The following is a 12381-nucleotide window of genomic DNA, read 5'->3' on the forward strand; positions in this document are numbered from 1 at the left end:
CCTCTAAACTACCCTTCCACAGTTACTTCCCACACTCACATACTGTCGTTTTTACATATTGCCTTTTGGTGGCTGACTTTTGGTGCTATCAACATTTCATTTCCCTTTGGACACCTTTTATATAAATAATCTCCATTATTGCTCCCTTGCTCTCCTATGTGTACCTTGCTCCTATTTCAATGAAATTCAAAGATCTGAATCTCATTTTTAAAAAACCTTCCAATAAAGATGAGTTATCAGCTGCTCAGTTTGTCCCTTTAATGCTAGAATCTGTTATACGTGATTATTAATTCCAGGGCTTCAGCCGTAGGTGAAACTTCTAAGCAGAGTGGAAAGGGTCCCCTATCCCTACTATACAAAGGGGTGTCCCTGCCAGCTTCTCTTGGAGCTGCTTCTTCTCAAAGGCGCCCCTTCATTAATAGGGGCTTTTCTGGGCAGTGGCTTTGCCTATGATTAATTATCATGAACCCAAGTTGGACCTTTGGCTTTCTGGCTCTTAGCTGAGTAGCCAAGATATTTCTCTAGACTGAGATAGTTGGCTTCAGTTCTAATTAATGATCAGTTGTTATCAGCTTAGTTTAGACTTTTTGCTCTCTGACTTTTTGGCTGGTTAGCCTAAACACTTCCCAGATCCAAAGAGCTGGCTGAAATTTATGTTCCCTTTTTTTTTTTGGCACTGTCTTGATCATTTTGATGCTTTCCCGGATCTGGAAAAAGATTTTAATTGTTTACAGTCTTGATTAATGGGTTTGCTATTGCTTTGATAGTCCATAATTTATAACGATAAGAAGCCTAAAAACAAATGGGCATGTTTTATATTGCTCTTCTGGGATATTTTGGTCAGTCCTTTTTAAGGAGTTACTGTTTTGTTTCCCTCTCTATTACTATTAAGTTACTAATAATTTTGTTATAATTGAACTTTAAACTATCACTATTTCTAACTCCTTTCTCCCTGCGGTATTTATTAGGCTGTAGAATTTCTTACTGTTGTTTCAACAGAGTCCTTTCTCAGAGTCCTCTGGTTGTATATCTGAAGCAAGCCACTCACTAAGACAGTTTTGGTATCTGTTTGCATGCAAACATAGGGCATTCTTTTTTTTTTTTTTAATGTTTTTTACATGTTCAATGTAGTCAATTTTATTTTATTTTATTTTTTTTAACATTTATTTATTTTTGAGACAGAGAGAAACAGAGCATGAACGGGGGAGGGTCAGAGAGAGGGAGACACAGAATCTGAAACAGGCTCCAGGCTCTGAGCTGTCAGCACAGAGCCCGACGCGGGGCTCGAACTCACGGACCGCAAGATCATGACCTGAGCCGAGGTCGGCCGCTTAACCGACTGAGCCACCCAGGCGCCCCCAAACGTAGGGCATTCTTATCCTTCCTCTAGCACCTATCACAAATTTCAGTGAAATGAATTGGCCTTTTACTCTCCATCAAATAAATGAATCCCTTATGCTCCATAATCATTCTTTGGTGCATTAGCACATTTAGCCAAGTAAATAATCCCCATTTCAAGTGGAACCCCAAGTTCACTTTTATTAACAAGTTCTGTACTGGATTCTCAACTGGTCATCTGAGTTCTAGTTCACGTCAGAGACTCTTCTTGATATCAAGTTATTATTAATGAAGGCTGTTGCTGCTTCGAATTAATATCTCATTAACCCAATCTGGATGGCCTCTGTTTCCAAAATAGTTGGCTTAGATGGGAATATATGGCTCCTCTGTTAGAATTCTCTGTAGCTATTTTCTTTATTCCCAAAAGTAAAAGAATGAAAAAAGAAAAACACAAAACCCACAGTATTTGAGGAAGGTGACAGTGTCAAGTTTTTCCCATTTTTAAAATGATGTTCGCACGTCAAGTTTCACATGACATTTTCTTGACAAGGACACGGGAAGCCAAAGTTTGCTCTCGCTTATGTTGGGTGCCTTAAATCGACAGAGACCTGTTCTACAGTTTATTAATTTCTGTACTGTTTCCGTTATTTTGATATGTTTTCTATTGACTATTAATACAAAATTTACATGTGATAGAAACCATCTCTCTGTAAGGTCACCAGGGACTTCCTCTTGAAAGAAATTCTACCCAGTCTCATTCTGTAACTGACACTCTGGACCCTTCACTCTTTGAGACACTTCCTCCCTTGGTTTGCGTGATCCTGCATGGCCCTAGCCCTCTTCCCACTCTTCAATCCTGCTTTCTCGTCTCCTCCACAGCACCTCCCAACCCCTTAATCCTCCCAGCCTCTAATACTGGGCGACCCCAAGCACCTTCTCCTCTGTGTCTACACTTTGCCCTTGGGAAGACATGGCCTCCTACAGCCTTTCCCACGGCCTCTACAATGCATTGCTTCTATTATCACGACACTCAGTTCTCTCACCGGAATTCTGATTCATGTTTCTGTTCAGAGAATTTCCTCTTGGCTATCTTGTGATCATCCCACATTTTGCTTATTCATATATTTAACCAATATTTATTGTGTGCCCATGATGTGCCAAATATGGTGCCAGACCCTGAAAATACAATGATCATCAAAACACCCTTTCTGCTCTCCAAGAATGCATAGCTCCATCAAACTTGAAGGTGAGAACTGTAGCAAATGATTCATAACTAAGTAAAACAAAACCCAACAAAAGAAAAACACGCTGCTCTTCTTGTCTCCCGACGTTTTCTTTTATGGATCTTGTTTTTGGTGTCATAGCTAAGAAATCTTTCTATAATGCAAAGTCACAAAGGTTTTCTATGTTTTCTTCTAGAAGTTTTATAGTTTTAGGTTTTATATTTAGGTCTATGATCCATTTTTTAAAAATGTTTATTTATTTTGAGAAAGAGAGAGAGAGAACTAGTGGGTGAGGGGCAGAGAGAGAGAATCCCAAGCAAGCTCCTGACTGTCAGCACAGATCCCAACCAGGGGCTTGATCTCATGAACCATGAGATCATGATCTGAGCTAAAATCAAGGGTCAGACCCTCAACCCACTGAACCACCCAGGCGCCCCTGGGTCTATGATCTATTTGGAGTTAATGTTTATATTAAGTGAGAAATATGGGTCAAGGTTCATTTGTTGCATATGGACCTCCAATTATTCCTCTCCCTACTAAAATCAAAATACTTCTACCAAAGTGAGCTCCCTTGGTACCATTTCATCAGGGCCTCTCTCTGGTTAAAACTTACCATAGCTTCCTGTCGTGCACCACTAACAGCTAACTCTGCTCAGCTTCCACAAGCTGGTGCTAAAGTGGCCCACTTTACCCCCACAACCTCCCATACTAACCACGCCAGTGTCCTCACTGTGGTCAGCGGACATTGGGAGCTATCGTTTCTGGACTACCCAAGGAAGGTTAATCAGAGTGTTTCTCTGACATTGTAAAATGGATATTGAGACAGTGAAGTTCCTTCCTGCCAAAGATGCTTAGCAAAAGGGCCAAATGAAGAAGAAAAGGAGGCCAACACAGGGAGGGAAGTGATGGATTGACCTGACAAGAGACCCCACCCACCCTCCTGGCTCTAGGAGTTGGCATGTGACTCGGTGTCATCCTCATGGCTGCAAGGCAAGGAAGGTCTAGTTCATTAGTTGACAGAAAGTCTTACACTCAGGCTAAATGCAAAATTCAGACGGTGGTGGAAGAGTCATCACCTGCTCCCCTTGAGTCTAACTTTATCCTTCCTCTCTGGTTTCCTCACTCTCCCCTCGCTCTCCCCCCCCACGTCCTCCCATAGTCCCTTGGGTGTGTTTGGCTCTCTTCCCCCGTTCCTGGCCTTGCTGCTGCTGCTGCTGCTTTACTTCTTACTTTGGCTGCCATTTGGGCTTCCCCTTAGGAAACTGGGGCAGGAAGCTACATAGTCTTTGTTTATGAGGAAAGAATGAAGGGAAAAGCCCTCTCCCAGTCAGACTTCAGAGTGAACCATCTACAGACAAAGAGATGAAGCAGATATAAATTTGTAATATTAATTTATAATGAAACAGATATAAATTTCACTCAAAAGATTCATTATTTTAATAAATCAAATTAAATCCGATTCCCAGACCACATGCTCTACAGTGGTAAGAAATTTAACTAGAATCGTTTAATCAAAACCGTAGAAGATGGCACAGTCTAAGTTGGCAGCTTTTTGAGGATTTGGCTTGATTTAAGGGCATCTGGAAATTCCATCAAGGTGGTCTTGAAATGTATTAGGTGACTGGACTCCAGTGGTGTCCACCGGGGAGTCAAATTCTAATTTATTGCTGGTGAAAAGACACATAGAGACAGAACCCGGGGAAGGCCTAATTCTTATCTGCTACACTGGTCCTTCCTGAGCCCAACTATCTAATGCCTCCACAGTGGAGACTGGTCAGAGAAAGGGACAGCTTTAGATTTCCCTCCTAGATGTGCATCTGGTTGTGGAGTAGCTGGAGAGGATTAGGAAGTCCCTTTCCTCCTGACCTGGGTGAACTCTTCCCCTGCCCTCCAGGGGCCTTCTCTCTGCCCCTGGCCCTCTGAGCTCCCCATTGCAATCTCTAACGAAGACCTGTGCTGTGTGTTTACAGATTTGACAAATCATACGACGGATAGCTTGCCCTGCTCAGAGTAAAAGATACCCTTTTCCGGATGGTTTCTCTTTTCTCCGACTGTTGTAATTCATTTCAAAATTCCACTCTGAACTTATGCCCATATGAGTAATCCGACTGTCCAATGCATGATCTTCTCAGAACTCTGGTTGAGGGGACATTTTGTGAGAAGACCCCTCCCTATCTTCCTTCCATGGGAAACAATTTTGTTGCTCTGGTTTCAATGGATGTGGACAGGAAATGTGATTCTACATTTTAAAAGGGGACGGGGGAATCCAAGTAGATTTAGAGCTCGTAATTGTGATTTACTTTGGCTTTTTAATTTGAATATTTTAATTGCCTACTTTCCAAACTGAGTTTTAAGAAAATAAAACAATAAAATAAGATTTTGTGACTTTGAGTCTACCTTTAAAGGGTTATGTTTTATGATTTCTCTTAAGAGAACCATATGCCCCTCCACTTCCAATTATTCTTTCCCTCCTCTCCTCACCTCTAATTTTCTTTTCATCCTTTATGTCCCTGTGTATGCACATACGGATCCTCTGATTTTTAGTAAGTGTGTCTGAAACAAAATGCAGAGAAAAGTACAGGTAGGTAGAGAAAGAGACGTTTGTCCCAACTCCTGACCGTCAGGCAATTGCACTGCCTGGTGTTTAATCCTCAAGCCTCCAAGGCACAAGGTAAGGAAGCATTGCCCAAAGCCCCACCTCACTGGCTTTCTTCTATTTCCTGGGATCTGACAACATTTTCCCAGTCTTTGAGCATGCTGTTACTCCCATTAGGAAACCTCAACACCGGTTCCCAGCTCGGAGGCTTTCTTCATCTTTAGGCTTTAGTTCGAATTTTGCCTCCTTTGAGAAGCCTTCCTGACAGCCACAAATGGTCCATGCCCCCGACCCTGGTTTTCTCTATCCGTGTCCTGTTTGTTTCCTCCTTGGCTCACATCATGATTTATAATTGTCCCATTTATTTTCAGTTCCTTAAGTTTACTGTTTGTCTTTGGTCTTCCTTTGGTCTGCTGGCTCTGACAGCGAGCTCGAAGGGAAGGGTTGGAACTTGCCAATTGAATTCAGCACTCTAGGGATAACACCTGGCACATAATAGGCACTCAATAAACATCCTTTTAATGAATGAATGAATGAATGACTATCCTCTCCAGAGAGGCTGGGTGCGCCAAACTGCTCTGAGAAGCTTCTTGCTGCATTGATTCTAAATTCTGCTCAGGGAGACCTCTAAGGAGGGTGCACCAGCCAAGTGGGTTGGGTGGGCTACTTGTAAGGCCAAATCCAGAGGAAGTCACCCCAAGGAACACTTAGAAGGACAGAGTGAAGCAATCCCGGAATTATTTTCTTAATGAAGGGAATTAACTCGGAACTCAAATTGAATCAAGTGCCTAATATAGAGAGCTCAGAGCTAGTCCCTTTTTGCAAACTACCCTTATAAAATGACCCCTGACCCATGCAGGCAAAGCCCTGGCAGCGTTGTGCCAACTTTAGCAAGGGGGGGGGGGACTGCTTTTAGCCCCAGGTAAACAATAAAATTAATTTAAATATTCTTGAGGTAAAGTCTCTGTACAACTACAAAAGACAATGACTTTCCTCTTGTTGAGCTTATGTATTTTTTTTTAATCTTGAGTTTCTCAAAGGCAAAGACTGTATGACATTCGTCTTTATATTCCTATCAGAATCTCTGATGTAGAAGCATATGATTAGAGGAGCCCAACACATTAACCCCAATACATTATTTTACTTACAAAGTCCCACACTCTTTACCAAAGAGACCCTTCCCATCAGATAGAGCAGGGGAGAAAGGAAATCACGTCTTGCCATAATGATCAGGGCTGGAAATCTGCTTTTCCCCACCATTTGCAGGCTAGAACATCTATACTAGATGCGGAGCTGAGAAAGAAACTGAAAGGAATTGGGTTTTAACCGGGTCAATTATTGATGCTCAGCAGATGAAACAAGAGCTATAAATAGAAGCAAAAGAAAAAAAAATGTTGGTGGGAGTTTACTGAGGATTAGGGAACTTCCTAAAGGCCACATAAGGGCACATAACTGGTCTTCCTTTGCCACTGATGGTTCAGGGTAATTGGGTGGATTCATCCTTAAGCAGGGAGATAGTGTAGACTCGTGGTTATAGACCAGCAGAAGACAAGAAAAGGATCATGGGTCTATGCGCTTTCCAGAGGGCTGGCCAGCCTGGGGTAGGGATTTAATTGCCTGGGGACCAGAGACCCTATACTGACCCTATACTCCACCTCCCTTCCTCTCTCGCTCTTAGTTTTTCATTTTTCTCAAAGGTTTGCTGAGTGAAAAGGAAGGAGAGCATTTTTGTCTGTGCCTCCGCCTAAAGAAATAAAGATCTACAAATCCTTGGAGACTGTGGGGTAGGAAGAGTGGAGGAAATGTGAAAGAAACCCAAGGGAGAAGTGAAGACTCAGGCCAAGAAAGTCAGGGGCCACTTGCACAGAAGTACTTGCCTCTTCTGGGGCTGTTTACCACACAAGCTTTTCTTTTCTTATCATTTGGGGAATTTTTGTGATTTATTCTCTTTCATGGTGTTAATTCCCACACAAAGCATTCTGATGGAGTCTGATTTGAACATGATGCTCTAAAGTTCCAAGCTAGTTGTGTGTGTGTGTGTGTGTGTGTGTGTGTGTGTGTGCATGCGCGCGTGTGTGCACATTTCTTTAAGATTGTTCATTGTAAGGGGCACCTGAATGACTCAGTCCGTTAAGCATCCGACTTCGGCTCAGGTCATGATCTCGTCATTGGTGGGTTCGAGCCCCGCGTCCTGCTCTGTGCTGACAGCACAGAGCCTGAGCCTGCTTCAGATTCTGTGTCTCCCCCTCTCTCTGCCCCTCCCCTCCTCGCGCTCCATCTATCTCTCAAAGCAAATAAACAATTTTTAAAAACTTTTAAAAAAATAAAATAAAATTTTTCATTGTCCAAAGGAGGGTGATATAGGTTCCTATATCTTCTTTCCCTCCTAAGGGTTTGGGCCACCAGAAGGTAATCACTAGCACTTCTAACTAAATTCAATATACTTGGAAAAGTTCTACGTGGAAAACAGAAACACAAAATTCATTTTAAGTTCATTTTTAATTGAGTTGCAGTGTGATTTAGACCTTGAACTTCTCCAGCCAGCCACATAACCAGAGAGACACGTCAAAGACAGGAATCCTGCGGCCCTCACCAAGAGCTGGAGGGGCCTAAAATGTTCACCATAAAACAGACCTTTCGCTAGATCAACCTTTTCCCTTGGGGATACGGCAGCTGAGGTTTGGGGTGGACAAGTGACTCAGTCGAAGGTCACTAGCGGTGACTTTCCCACGTATGCACTTTGCTGTTTCCGCGTTTGTAGCCATTCTTGTTCTCCTCACACACTTCACTAACCAGTATTTTATGCCTTCACAGAGCTCTGAAACTTCAACATTTTCGTAGTTGGAGTTGTCGGTTTTAATTAACTAAAAAAACTCTGATTGTGCCGGACATGGAGCCCGAGGTTAGGTTTGAAGGCCAGTAAATGCAAATGGCACTTTCCCTGTCCCAAGGAGCTCTTCCTCTAGCACGAGGGATAAGATGTCCCCAGTAGCTGGAAGACAGGGGAGGGGGCCCTTGCCATAGAAAGGCAGAGTCAGATAGATGGGGCTTCTGAGGACAACTGCTTCCAAACGGGAGAAAGTGTTCATGGAAGGGGGGTGTTGGGCTCACTCCCCCTGGGGAGTAACTGGAGATGTGACCGTGACCTAGAGTAAGGCAAGGAGGAGTTCCCCCCCCATGAAGGAACAGAATAAAAGCCAGCTGTGAAAGGAGGGCACGAAGGCCAACAGAGGGCTCATTTTCACTAGAGAACACTCTGTGTGAAGGGCCTTCGTGTGATAGAAAAACCCTCCCGAAGGCCCTGCAAAGCCACATGTAGGACAGTGTATTAGTCCTCGACGTTTGTTTGTTGCTACCGTAACCCAATTCCATAGACTGGATCGCTCAAACAACAGAAATTTACTTTCTCACAGTTCTAGAGGCTGGAAGTCCAAGATCAAGGTGAGGGCAGGTTTGGTTTCTCCTGAGGCCTGTCTCTGGGTCTTATAGATGGTCCCATACTTGCTGTGTCCTTACATGGGCTTTGCTCTGTGTGCAGGCACCTCTGGGGTCTCTTCCTCTTCCATTTATTTATTTATTTATTTATTTATTTATTTATTTTGAGAGAGAGAGAGAGAGAGAGAGAGAGAGAGAATCCCAAGCAGGCTCCACACTGTCAGTTCAGAGCCTAACATGGAGCTCAGACTCACAACCAGCCAGATCATGACCTGAGCCAAAATGAAGGGTCAGAAGCTTCTCTGACTGAACCACCCAGTCGTCCCTCTTCCTCTTCTTATAAGGACATCAATCATATTGGATTAGGGCCCCACCCTGATGACTTCAGTTAGCCTTAATCACCTCTCTAACAGCCCTATCTCCAAATACAGTCACATTCTGGGGTTCTAGCAGTTAGGGCTTCAACATAGGAGTTCTGGAAGGACACAAATCAGCCCTAAAAACTCTGTATGATTATACTACTTCAAGATAGATTGCACTCTTGTAAAAGCCACCAGGCATTGGGTGGCTCAGTTGGTTAAGCGTCTGAAGCTTGATCTCAGCACATTGGGCTCCACACTGGGCATGAAACCTGCTTAAAAAACAAAACAAAACAAACAAACAAACAAAGAGCTACCAGGCATTAATATCGCCTATTAAAACAGGCTACACATTTCCCTCCCACACATTTCCCATGAATCTTTTATTTAAGTATAAAGATTAAAGGCAGAGGTCCAAATACTGCATAAAAACTTAAGAAAACAAACCTGCGTTTCTACTTCTAGGAATTTACCCAAGAGAAATACAAAACATATGTCTGCACAGAGACTTGTCCACAAATGTCCATGACAGCATTACTCATAATAGTTAAAATGTGGAAACACCCCAAATATCCAACTGATAGCCTATAAACAAAATGTGGTATATCCATACCATGGAATATTATTCAGCCATAAAAAGGAATGAAATATGGATGTGTACTACCATGTAGATGAATCTTAAAAACATGCTGAGTTAAGCCAGGTGGAAAGGGCTACACACTGCATGATTCTATTTATGTGAAATGTCCAGAAAAGATACATTTGTAGATCCAGAAGGCATATCTGGGGTGGCCTGGGGCTGGGGAAGGGAGTGGGGACTGATGTAAGTGAGCCCAAAGGAATGTTTTAAGATAAAGGAGAAGTTCTAAGCCTGGATTGGGGTGACGGTTGCACAACTCCATAAACTTATTTTAACAACACATTGAATTATACACTTACAATGGATATATTTCATGGTATGCAAATTCTACTTCAATAAAGCTGGAAAATATTTGCACACCATCCTTGTGGGGGGGGCCATGTTGACCTTCTCTTTATTATTCCAATTTTAGTATACATGCTGCCGAAGCAAACACAATAAAGCTTCATTAATAAACATTAACAAACATTAATAAAAAAAACATTAATAAAAACTACATAGGAGGAATTGAAAAAGTCACTCACACACACACACACACAAATAAAATAAACTTCAAAAATTTCCTGTCATTGGGCAGGAGAGTGTATGCCTTCCATCCATAGTCTGCAGTAGGAAAAAGCTAACCCCCATCCCAAGTGAGTTCTTGGTTCTGTACGGTGTGGGGTAGAGGAAGGGGGAGAACTTTGCAGCTCCGGGGCAGGGGGTGGGGTGTATGCTGTTTCCCCTCCACTAACCAGTTCCTGGTGAAGTCTGGCAAGTGATAAAATCCTGTAACAGTAACCCCGGAAGGGGCCTCAAGGGCCACCTTGTGCAAACCTCTCATTTAATTGAAGGTGGAGTTGGGGCTTGGAAAACTTCATACAAACTGAGTTGCTCAGGAACCACAGGTCAATGGAGTCTATGTCAGGTGCCCCAGTTCTTACTCCAGTCGTCCATTGGGCTGTCTCTTCATATCTCTTAGCCTTTCTCAGCCTCAGTTATCCCACCTGCAAAATGGAGACAGTAATATCTACCTGTTTCACAGAGTCATATGAAGATCCAATGAGATCAATAGTGTGGAAATGCTTTCAAAAATAGAAAGCCTCTACTAATGTAAAGTGCTGTTGTAGTCATATTAGCAGGTAAGTCATGGGTCAGTCTAGCTCAGAATCCAGACCAAAGATCTACGAGACTATACACATCCAGGAAATACATTCGGCTGACCTGATGTGAGCATGAATCTCTGGTTAAAGCTGCTCCCCAGCATCATGAGGGGGTGGGGATGGGCAGGTTGGGCACCATTCCTTTAGTTTTCCAGAACATTCTCATTCCAGAACACCATTATCTTCCTGCTGTCTATCCATGACACTTTAATTATTTCAATGACAATGAAATTTAGTCTGTGTGCATTCAACTATGATTACTCAAGTAACAACAATGGAAATGAAGATTTGATTTAGGTGTCTATAACCTAAAACTTATTTATTTTATTCCCCTCCTTTGAAAACTTATCCATTTCTGTTGGGACCCAAGAAAGGGCCCTCTGTGTCTAATAACACCCGGGAATCCCCAAGACTGTAAGCTAAGTGTATTTTTGAGTGTATTAATCTCTGCTAAAGGACTCTCTCAATCCAACCCCCTTCCCTGAGCCTCCTACCACCCACACAGGGGCGGATCTCACTAGGAACCGACAGCAAAATGAGAGCCCAGCAAACCAGCCATCATTACTGGCCCAGGAAAAACACCAGGTGCAGAGCCCAGCACAGAATGCAATCTGAGAAAACACTTATAAATCAAGCAGGTCCCAGGGAGTGAAAGTACAAGTTAGTAAGAAATAACAACAAAGTGACCATGAAACGTTAAATCAGATCAACCCAACAGCAAGCTAATTACTGGGGCCTCTGTAGAAAACCCAGGGTGAAGACTGACATTAAGTCAGGAAAAAGCTGGAGAAGCATTCTCACCTCCCACATCCGGTTACTTTTCGTACATTAGGAGGATTGGTCTTTAATTAGGATATTTGTTTCAAATGTTTTCTCCCAGTTATCTTATGACTTCGTCATGATTTTTTTTTTATTTTACCATGCAAGTATATTTTATTTCTAGGTAGCTTGAATTATCAGTCTTGTTGCATCTGAATTTTGAGTTGCATTTAGAAAGGATGTCTTCATACCTATAAGAGAAAGTTAGCCAGATTTTCTAACACTGAGGGGCTTCATTCTTGATCCAGCTGGAGTTTATTCTTACATACAGCTATCCTGTGGTCCTCACAGTGTTTATTAAAAATCTATTTTTGCCTGGGGTGCCTGGGTGGCTCAGTCAGTTAAGTGTCTGACTTCGGCTCAGGTCACGATATCGCGGTTCATGAGTTCAAGCCCCACGTTGGACTCTTTGCTGACAGCGCAGAGCCTGGAGCCTGCTCCAAATTCTGTGTCTCCCTCTGTCTGCTCCTCCTCTGCTCACACGCAGTCTGTCTCTTTCCTTCTATCTCATTCTCTCTCTCAAAATAAACATTAAAAAAAAATCTATTTTTGCCTTAGTCAATGGAGATACTACCTTTATTGTGTATTATGTTTCCACATATATTCGGGTCTATTTGTTAACTTTATTCTATTCCAATGGTCTATCTACTCATGCGTCAGTATCACATTGTTTTAATTTCAGAGGCTTTATAATAAAGTACATTGTAATATCTGGTAAGTAGTTCTTTTCCCCCAGTGTTTTTCCAACTATTCTTGCAAGTTTTGTTTTGTTTTTCTGTATGAACTTTACTATCAACTTGCATAGTTCCAGAAAAGGGTTTTAATGGTA

At 42.5% G+C, this 12381-nt stretch overlaps 1 pseudogene; it reads right to left on the reverse strand.

The window, feature by feature from the left end:
• Positions 1-9926: 9926 nt before the first annotated feature.
• Positions 9927-10027, reverse strand: LOC113600939 (uncharacterized; annotated as a pseudogene).
• Positions 10028-12381: the final 2354 nt, after the last annotated feature.

The sequence above is a fragment of the Acinonyx jubatus genome, chromosome B1 (genome assembly GCF_027475565.1).
Source record: "Acinonyx jubatus isolate Ajub_Pintada_27869175 chromosome B1, VMU_Ajub_asm_v1.0, whole genome shotgun sequence".
NCBI lineage: Eukaryota > Metazoa > Chordata > Mammalia > Carnivora > Felidae > Acinonyx > Acinonyx jubatus.